Raw genomic sequence first — 11,091 nt, 5'->3', positions numbered from 1 at the left:
TATTAGGGCTGTGCGATTAATTGATTACTCAAAATTTTAATTAATCATAAAGTAAATAACTCAGTTATTCGATTAATTAGAAGTTATGATTACTCAAAAGTTCAGTTACTCGAGTAATCAAGATTTTTGATTAACCAAAAACAAAAATATTTGAGTAATTTGCTTTATGATTAATCATCATTTCGAGTAAAATGAGTAATCAACATTTCAACTCTTTACATATGTATAAAGTAGTTAAAGTTCCTAGATACTGAAACAACGTTTCTGTTTTCAAAAATTAAAACGAAAATTTTTTTTTCATATACAGAATGTAAAAAAGAAAATAAGCATTTTCCAAAGCAAACTCTTTTACGAGCAAAATTATTTTTTTTGAGTAATCATATTTCAAGTAACTCGATTAATAATCGTTTTGAGTAATCAAAATCTTGATTACTCGAGTAATTGATTAACTGAATAATTGATTAACCAACTTGCTCGAGTAATCGAATAATCGCACAGCCCTAATAAATATGGATTTTCTGGAAATCTCGACCATAGGGCCATGAAATGGATTTTTTTTCGGTAAGTGTATTTCTCATCATACATATATGCAGTGCACTCTTTCCATTTGGTTCTTTTGCAGCGCCACCTATCGGATCCATTTTTCTTTAAAGTATTTCTAATCGCACCAGCAGCATAGGTACCTTTCTAATATGTCATCATATTTCTCATCACATCTGAGGTATATGTTTTTAATTTCATCAAAATCGAACGGTAAGTAAAGATTATAGGAATATATATATATATATAATATGTATAGACTATAGCACCACCTAGCGGATAAATTTTTCGTAAAAGTATTTTTCATAACCCCCAATATACGTTTTGAATTTTATCAAAAATTGATTGCGCTACAAAACTGCAACTCAAAATTTTTCTACGAAATCTAAAAAATTCGAGCTTTTTACGAAAGTTTGTTGATATTTTTTTTTTTTAATATTGCACAAAGTTTGAAACTTGGATTTACACAAAAAAAAAAACTAATTAAAATTAAACAAATAAAAAATTAATAGTCAAACTTAACAATCAGGCAGGTTCTGCAATTCACTTCCAAGTGCTCGGAAGTGAATTGCAAAGCTGCCTGAATATGTGGGTGGCGTATAACTATGATAAGCACTATAGGAAGTATGTACTTAATACGTGTAGGGTATTGCGGCACCCACATTCGCTTAAAGTTCCAAATTTGCTTTAGTGCATTGACGATCGTGCACTAGATATTTTTAATCGAAAGAAGTAAACACATAGGAAGAGAGCACCGTATGTAGAGAGCATTCATGATGCCATGAGCGAGCAATCACGATGCAATGATAAAATGCAGGCGCGTTGAGCTATTGGACTCGCTCGCCTTATTGCCATTGCCAGCAATAGTCGCTAGCCAACAGTCGAGCGTAAATATTCGGCCGTAAAACGTGCGCCTGGGCAAACGACGGAAAAGTTACCTAAGTAAACGATCGAATGTGTTGAAAAGTGTTTTTCTTTGTTGCTTGTGGATGACAACAAAACAAAAAAAAAAAAGAGACGAAGTGAAAAACCAAGTGCCAACAACTAAATCAAAAAGTAAATACACTTCAGTTTGAATTAATTACATACATACATATGTACCTCATTTGTATGTAGTATGTATGTATGTAAGTATGTAAATACAAAACAAATGAATTTGAATAAAACCATTCGAATTGTGTACTATTTATGCTTGTGTGAGCATAAATGAAAAGCAAAAAAATCAACAAAACAGCAAATCAATGCATATTGACCTAATTCAGAAAAATCGAAAGGCGAAGGGAATTGTTTAGCTTCTACAAAGTATCTTTGAAGGCAATTAATCGAAACAATTGCTGCGTGCTGAAGTCAATATTAGTTCAATATTAGTTTCTATTTAAAAAAAAATTATTCACATATGTATGTATGTGTGTATTTAGTGAATGTACATACATACATCCATACATATCGCAGACCGTCTTCAAAAGAGTAACAACTCAAAATAAGACGTTTGTCAGAAAATGCGAAAAACTATTTCTTAGCACATGATAATCATATGGGCAAGGGCGACTTACCTTTTTACCTTTACCTTTATAATTATAACAAACATTTGCTCCAGCTTTTGCTGAAAGCGAAATAAAAGCTCTGCGCACATTTTTAGTGCATAATGCCAAAAATGCCAAATTTTAAGTTGAGACTCTTTTGAAGACGGTGCGCGATATGTACGTATGTACTTATGAAAACTCCGTAGTTTTGTGCCTTTTTTATTTATGTGTTCGGTGTAAAAATAACTATTGGTGGGTGCATTTATGTCTGCGTGCACACATACGAATATGTACATACATATGTATGTACATAGTTCGGAGTAAAAACCTGTACAGCTGCAGAGTTATACACGAAAAGAAGTGTTGTTTTGAGTGTAATTAGAAATTCAATGAAAATCATCCATTATATATGTACATACATATATACAGTTGTCCACAAAATAATAAGATTACGATATTTTGACCAGTTTTGACTATTTTTCTTTTGTTTGTCTAATGTTAATTAATACTTTATAAAAGTGTAGCTCATTATTATCTAACAAAACCACATAAATCCAAATTTTAAACTTTGTGCAAAAATTTAACAAATTTTCACCAGAATTTCCAAATTTTTAGAAAAATTTGAGTATGCAAGTTTGAAGTTGCTAAAAAATCGCGCTGATTTATGGGACTTTTTTTGTTGACGCTGTTGTCATGTCTTCCATATAAAAAATTCTCCAGCGCACTTTGTTGTATTGAGGAAAATGCGTGACACCGTAAAAAGAAAATGCCAGAAATCAACGGTATTTTATTTATAGCCACTTGCACTTTACTACACTAAAATTTAATGGGCTATAAAACTGCATACCCAAAATTTTTGCAAAAATTCAGATTAAAAATTTGTAAACACTGTTAGTTCTCTGAATTATTATTATTAATATTATCTTTTAACTCTAATCTCCTCTCTTTACTCATATAATTAATATAAATAAATTTTCGTTTTTTACTTAAGCCGAAAGCTCTGCTTTAGTTTGTAAGTGGAACAATTATTTATAATTGTTTCTCTTAAAAAAAGAAAAACAAGTAATTTTTAAGCAAAAAACAAAACCGACTTCAATTCTCATATAAAAATTTAAGATTATCGTTAATTTCTTCACGATGGAATTATCGGATCTAAACAAAATTAGTATGTGACCACTAGGAATGTTAATCCCGAGATCGACTTCTGATATTGCACATCGATTTGCGGGTTCGATCCCAGCTGAAATCTGGAAAAAAGAAGTCTGCTATAACTTCTACCGCTTAGACTTTGTTGCCTTTAACATTTTTCCTAATAAAATAATCTTGGTACAAAGACCAATGACAATATTAAAATCGTTATTTTATATGTTCGTAACAAAATCACGTAAGTTATGAAAAAATAGTAAAATTTTTGTTTAATATTTTTCTAGGGAAATATTTTTATTTGATCAAAAAATATTACTTTTAACAATTCTATAGCAGTGCTATAAAAAAAAAATATTTTCCCATGTATATAAAATATATGGAAAACTTCAAAGCCCCGGCGGCACGGTTAAATATTAACCAATTTTAAAATACAAAAATCGGGTGTTATTTTCGATATTCTTCAGTTTGGGGAAATTTGAAAAAGTGGATTTTTTATTTTGAAATCAAAAAAATATTTAGAGGTCGCTCAAAGTGCTCAACAACACCAACCGCGGCTCTCGCGGCGCTCTAGACTTGCCTCCTCTAAACATAAGCTCTCAGGGTTATAAAACAAGAGAAATCGTCGCGCATCGGCTTTTTGAGATTCAACTTCAAGATATTCTCCTAACAAAACCAATTAGGACAACGAAAGAACAAATCTCCGGAGAGGCAGCCACTTCTGGTATACTGAAGGCTCCACGACTGACTATGGTGTAATTTGCCGCATATGCTCCTAAACGTTAGTTTTCTGCCTCGTTTATGGGAATCTCGGAGGCATACCTGCCTAAGTTATCAGCTGGCAAAGAGTGATGTTGAGATGGCCAAGATATGTATGCCAACAAAAAGCCGCTAGGCCATCGACGCCGATATAGATTTTTCCGATTTAAACAGAGTTATTTAAATGTTGTTTCCTTTGGCAGACGAAAATACTAACACTAATCTGCAGCACCTCCGGGAGGCATACGAGAGACATATGTATGTAGGTGCGGGTTTCTTGCTCCATCTTCGAGAAACTGGCAGGCCTAATTCGTCTCTGAGCAGAAAACGTCTATGTAGGCCTTCTTGTATAGAGGTCTTAAATCAACGTAATACTGGCAGTGCTGAGTTCTAAAACAACTCTGATTCCATTAATCCTGGTGTTCTTTTTTAATTTAATCCCGCCTGCTGGCGCATGCGCTACTCACCGCCTTAGACATGAGAGCTTTTACAAATTCCCAATAAATCTCTTTTGATACCTCTGTTTATTAAATTTTTCCGCCAGGCAAGCGACGGCATGGCTTACAATCGGTCTGATGATTGTGATGTACATATGTACTATCTACCATAGGTGATGTACGGCGACGTAAGAGGAACCCTTCTTAAACACCTTTCTTAGCTCTGGCCTTCATATTTATGTATTTTGCCTAGGTAAATATTTCGTTTCGGAGGAGAGTTTCAAAATGGCCCCCTCTAATTTTGGCAGAGAAAAGGCCTGTGCTCTCTGCTATCAGCTGTTATTTGAACATGCATACTAACTTAAATGCTTCCGACACTTTGATTGCAACCCTTAATATTGAAACAAAACTTTCCTCTGGTGAGGTATCTATGTATAAGCCTTTGTCATAATTTTAATTAGGAAGCAAATCGAATGCCTGTACCGACCTCCGATTGCCTAGTCACGATTTTCAGTCTTTGCGGATAGCCTGGAGTTTCACTGCGTATCAAAAAGAAGTTGCCCGTTGAAGTATTGTTTGCCAAAGGGTCTAAGAAATCGATTAACCCGATTAGGGCCATTCTAAATTATACATAATCTTGTATAAGCTCATAAGTCCATTAAGTTTGCCACTACGGATTTGACAAAATAGTTGCAAAGTATTCAGCTGTCTAATCTTAAATTATTATCTCGGCTAAAAGTTACTTTTTTAATTTTACAATACACTTTTTATCACATTTTACCGGCTGGACTGAGCTTTTTATCTGCCGTCAAAGGAAATGCCTTCATACAAAATTTTAAAAAATATTTTTATTTTTTGTCTCACTTCTTTACAAACCACCGCTAATTAAAGCTAATTAAACTAAACCAAGTGTTAAGTGTATATGTATGTATGTATTCAATCAATTCAGATCAGTATTCGCAAGCGCAATATAAAACAAAAGAGCGGAATGAAAGCGGAAAACATAGCATGCAAAAAGACGACAGAAAAATTAAATACAAAATAAAAAGTTGACGTAAATCAATTCATTAGCACCGATAGTACTTGACAAACAACCCAACATTTTCCTACTTTTTTGCGGCTATCCGATTTCTTGAATTTGCTCTGCAACAATAACTGATTGCCTTAAATGCCCAGCACTCCCACTGTCTGAGTTGTTCTTAATTTAATTTATTAAAAATAATAGCAACTTATCAGAATGTTGTATAGTTAGTTTATGTAGATAACAATAATAAAGGCGACAGGGCCGGATCTGAAATGGTGCGGGACCGGGGCCGATGGGTGCTGCGGGACCATTTTTTAACGTACAAGTTTAAGTACAAGTTTAGTACATACAGCAATAATATTTTAATTTATCATACACTTTATTTATAGCAGGGGTACTTTTCAGGAACTTTTGTATCTCTTAAACGAACAGTCCCTAACCCGGTGTGCCCAAGATACCTTCTGCTAATAATTCCTAAAAGGGCCATGGTAGGCGAATTCTTTACAGCAAAGGGTTCTACCATTGGAGCTTTGAAATAGATCAATCTTTGTCTAGCCAAAGCCTGACTGTAGCAGATAATGTGTTCTGAACCATCATCGTCTTCAAGGCAGCTACCCAGAAAGCAGCCCGATTTCATTTAAATTTTGCAAGATAATCGGCCCTATTGTGGTTGACAACGTCGATTCCATTTTTTTTTGTTTTTTATCAAAAAATAGCTCTCGGAAGTCCAACCCTAGCTACGCTGACTACAGGACTTTTGCGGAAAGGTGTTACTCAAAAAACTAATGTGGTTAGCGTCGCTGGAGTTGGACTTACGAGGGCTATTTTTGGATGATAGATTTTAACCAATGTCGCAATGATTTTTCTTAAATTTGCACTGCCGCGAATGACAATCTTTTTCTGCACCCAAATTGTACACATTTGTAATTTGTTCTTATACAAATTTGAATCAAAGCAATTTTTTATTGAAGGTGGCGATCACTGGCCACAGTGGCCCCTCCTCAAGTCCGGCCGTGAAAAGCGGGTAATAGAAAGCTATAAAATGCAACTTGTTTTACTGCAATGCTGTTAATTTCGTTTCCACACACGCATATGTGTTCACTCCTATCTGAAGCTGCAGTAAGTAAAAAATAGATATAATTATTTTTAAATAAATAGATAAAATTATTTACAAATGAGGGATAATTTCGAAGCGGCATATTGTATGGAAGGCTCTCCCAGATACTCTATGGTGAGACATTTATTGAGGTGCTAGATGAAAATATAACTGTAGCTGGCTCCTTTCTAGTAAACGTTCTAGTTCCTAATTTTGCTTTGGATAGACTTGGTTCTTAATCCTAAGCAGAGCTCCTAGCATTATCTAAGCAGGCTGTTGTATTCATCGAGAATGTAGTAGCCTTAAGCCTTTGCGAAACTGTAAATACTTAGTGAAATTTAATTATGTTGATAGAATAGAGCCCCATTAAGAGACATTCGTAAAAGATGTAAAGAATTTTAGTTTAAAAAATTTCTTCAACATTTGAAATAATATTACCGGTTGATTACAAATTAAAACGCTAGCCATCTACTAGAAGAATTCAGAGTTTTCCTAGAAAAAGTTTAGCCAGATTTCTTGATTCGGTTCGGTGCAAACTGGCTAAATGTTCCCTCCATAATTCAAGAGTACTGTGGAGGTCTTTCTTTCTTATTTCAAGCCCAAGTATTTCGGCTCCTATATCTTATTTTCTATTCTTACCTATGGCAACGTGGCTTCGTAGGTTCTGTGGCATGCCTCGTCGCACAAATTTTTACTTCGGACTCTGTGAATCCATCGGCGTCGGCACGCAAGGAGTTGGCAATGTAATTTCATTACTCGCATGACGTCAGTCTATTGAATAGTAATCTCTGAAAAAACGAAGTGAGAAAAGAGTTACACCACCGGCATCTAATGAAACGTAGCCCGCTGTCAGAGCCTTAAAGCATAGACAGGCCGTATTGATCCGGAGCTGCGTACTACAATTCCGTAGCATCCAGGTTCGATCCTCGGTTCCACCGATTGCTAAAATTTTTTTAATTTTTATTATATTTTTTATTTGATTTATGTACTTTATTTTATTTTATTTCGCTTTATTTTATTTTGAGTTTATCTAAATTTTTAGAGCTTAATTTTATTAAAAAAACACAACAACAACTAACTAAAAACAACATTTAAAAATATATAAGTTATAATTGAATAAAAAAAAATAAAGGAAAATTCTACTGGCAGTGGGACTCGAACCCACTACTTTGCGGCTCGTTAATGCGCATTACTGCCGTCTGTCAAGGCACAATTTTGATCACATCAACTGTGCCGTTAATCCGGATCAACGTTGCCGTCTGTCTATGCCTTTACAGAAGCTCTTTCTATAGATAGCAAATATCATAGTACAGAAGTAAAAATTTAAGGGCTATTTTCGAGGGGGTATATTTAATGCAATCAAGCTCCCGAACATCGTTGCCTAAAGCCAAAACAAGCTTAGTGGTAGTTTTACAATATACAAAATTTTTATATTCCGGTAATATTGTTGTTGAATAAATAAAGGCATAAAAACCACATTGCTCGTACGAGACGTGAGCTTAAGGCAAAAACACGAGACATAAAAAGTTGATGAGCAAAGAAATAAAAGCTTATCATTATTAGCATTTTTCTTTTGCGAAATGTTAACGAAATGTTGTCACATTTCATTAGAATTAATCGCACGCATGTCAGCTAAATTTGCATGCGAAAAATGCATCAGTGTGAGTGTGAGTTTTATGCAATTATGGATGTACTTAAATTTTTCCATTTGTACTTGCACCCAAGCACGTCTTTACTAAGTTCATTTACACAATTATGGAATTGGAACCCTTAAATATGTGAATAGATATGTATGTACATATGTATATGGTAGTCAGGTTTAAGTGCGAATAGTCATTCATATTTAAGTACAATATTACAGTACATGAAGTTGCATTCATTTATAATTAATTGCAAGCTTGCTGAATGTTGAAAATTGCTTGGTCACGCAGGTTAAGCCCATTGCAAACATAAAACGGATTGCATTTTTTGTGTGGATGCCTTTCAGTGGTGGCGAGCATAAAAATAGCACAGCAGTTTAAGAGTTTGAAGATAATCAATGTTTTTACTTTTTTACTTTACTAAGCAAATAATACTAAACTAGTGAACCCGTAAAGCGTTCAGACAACTTATATAATATTCCAAATGTTAGTCAGAGTTATAAGAGATCCGAGTGTAATATTGCATCTAAAACCGTGCAGCCGTTTCTGAGTGAAGATAAGTCTCGCCTAGACCGGGGAAAAAAGTTCTTAATTAAAAAAAAAAAAATAAAACTTCAGCACACATCTACAGGCTAACTCCTTAACTTTATATATAATTTTTTAAAGTATTCTCAAACTAAAATCTCTTTCGTCTGACATTGTGATACACATGTATTTCAATAAACTGACGAACAATTTTGAATTAAATTGTTCGAACACATGGTAACCCTCCTAAATAAAGGTTAGAAATAACGCCTTTTCATACCCATTTCGATCGAGCCCCATCTTCTAATAATTTATCCAACTTATTGAATAGTTTGAATATAACATTTTAAACACGAGGCAACCCGAGGCAAACTAAAGATTTCTTAACACTATTTTGTTTCACTATGGTATTTTTATATTTCATATTGAATTAGACCTTTCAAACAGATGGCAGCCCTCAAAGGTATTTTCAAGCTTAATCCTTGTTAACTCTCCTTCGTCGGACACTGCGATACATTTTTTGATTAACTGATGAATTAAGTGGAATTTGACTTTTCAAACATGTGGAAACCCCGCTAAATATGGTTCAGAAATAAAAAAAATTTCCAACCCCTTTCGATTGATACCCATATTTTATTAATTCATTAAATTTATTAAATAATTTGAAATTTAATTTTTTAAACAGGTGGCGTTCAAACTAAACCTCTATGCAGTGCTGGCTTAAGGGTTGAGGCCCGGTGCCCACAATGCACACCAAACAGTCACGTTTTGCCACTCACCAATTCGGTAATTTTGCTTAACTACTAACATAGCCACCGAGGAAGCCTTCATACATAAAGACTTCACTGTGGAGGCCTTTCTCCGTGTTAGAGAGGGCCTTTGACAATGTACTACCGGAGGCAATAGTCAGATCCCTGAGTAAGTTTAGGGTAAAATCTGAGAGTTGTCGCGGCGTAGTTACGGGGTGTCACCGTCCAGCGCTGGTTTAACAAGGGCATGCCCCAAAGTGGTGTTCTCACGGCCCTTTGGTTCGTGGTCGTAACCTCCGTACTAGAGGAGTGGGCAAGAAGGGGGTGCCATTTGGACAAATTTTTATATGCCCTCTTCGACTTAAGTCAAGTATACTTGACCTTGGTGAAAAGATGGTCTGCGTATTGTGGATTTCATATAAATCCTATTAAAACAGAATTTGGGTTGTTCACTGGTAGGTATAAGGTGCCCCACGCCACTCCTCTCTCGTTCAAAGGTATTCACCTGACGCCTTCTGACAGGGTCAAGTACTTGGGCTTAATTCTTGACAGAAAAGGTCTAGGAAGCCTGCAGTGGCTCTATATAACTGCAGAGGGGCAATAGGTAAGAGATGGGGCCTTATCCCTCCTCGGATTTTTATGATTTTGTGATAGGAAATAAGCCTGTATTTGATCTACAAAATTCGTTGTAAAAATTTGAAATATTGGTATTTCCACTCTTATTTAAAAATTTTTAAGCTCATTCCGCAGACTGCAGACATTGTCGCAGAGAACCAGGATTTCTTTTCTAGAATAAGGAATTAAAATAGCACCTTGTAAGACCTGTACCCTAATATACATATACATCCATATGTACATATATGCGTCTGTATTAATCAAATGCAATTAGCGCATTGCCATGGATTAAGTTACTAAAATTAAAATATTTCGTTTCATACTAGTCGTTAATGCCATTACGCGACAAAAGAAAAATAATTAGAAAATTTATTTACGGATGCCAATTAGGCTCTAAATAGATTAGATTAGATTGCTCAGCGTCTAGAGTTGAAATTCATAAAAAAGTGATTTAATTATTACCGCTTTTAAACATACTAACGATCATAAATATGCACATGAACCTATGGAGTTAAATAAATTTTGAAATGTGATTACCAGGGAACGGATTTTTAGGACCTAATGACCCATAAAAAGGCAAAATAAAATAATGAAATAGGCTAGAAAAGGCACTAGAAATCGCAAAAAAGGCAAAAGAAGGCACTAAAAAGACAAATACCGAAAAATAATCAAAAAAATACATTTGTTTTAGAAATGTTTATTTTACAAGTAAAAGAGAAAAACTATGAACTAGTTTCATTAGGTTTATTCGCGTATTGATAGTTTTTGATAACTATCAGCTGATCAAAGTCATCTGTTTTTAATTTATGAAAATATTTAAAATTATTTTAGATTTAGATTTAGATTTATTATTGTAATTTTTAAGTTTGAAGTTACTAGAACTGCAAATGTATCGGAAGAAAACAAATACTCATTTACTCATGTGTGCTTACCAAATTGGTTTAGGAAAACTTTTAATTTATCGTCCCCTCAATATAACAATAGCGTATAATTTTTTTTGGGTTTTGAGAAAATCGAGTTTAAAGTTTTTGTTTTTTTTT

At 34.3% G+C, this 11,091-nt stretch overlaps 1 protein-coding gene across 4 annotated transcripts in view; it reads left to right on the top strand.

The window, feature by feature from the left end:
- The first annotated feature begins 524 nt into the window (after positions 1-524).
- LOC118738884 (major facilitator superfamily domain-containing protein 8-like) overlaps positions 525-11,091 on the top strand; it is a 21,845-nt gene continuing 11,278 nt past the window's right edge. For 2 of the 4 annotated variants that reach the window (XM_036469909.1, XM_036469905.1), the window contains exon 1: positions 1,398-1,596. The gene's annotated coding sequence lies outside the window, so the exon portion shown is untranslated. Of the gene's footprint in view, positions 754-1,397; positions 1,597-11,091 lie in introns of those variants that run through there. The other 2 variants (XM_036469907.1, XM_036469908.1) reach the window with 2 other exon arrangements.

This window comes from Rhagoletis pomonella, unplaced genomic scaffold, assembly GCF_013731165.1.
Source record: "Rhagoletis pomonella isolate Grant_MI unplaced genomic scaffold, Rhpom_1.0 Rhpom_scaffold_00005, whole genome shotgun sequence".
Taxonomy (NCBI): Eukaryota; Metazoa; Arthropoda; class Insecta; order Diptera; family Tephritidae; genus Rhagoletis; species Rhagoletis pomonella.
The sequence above is the reverse complement of the archived record's forward strand: the minus strand, read 5'-3'. Positions and strand labels throughout refer to the sequence as shown.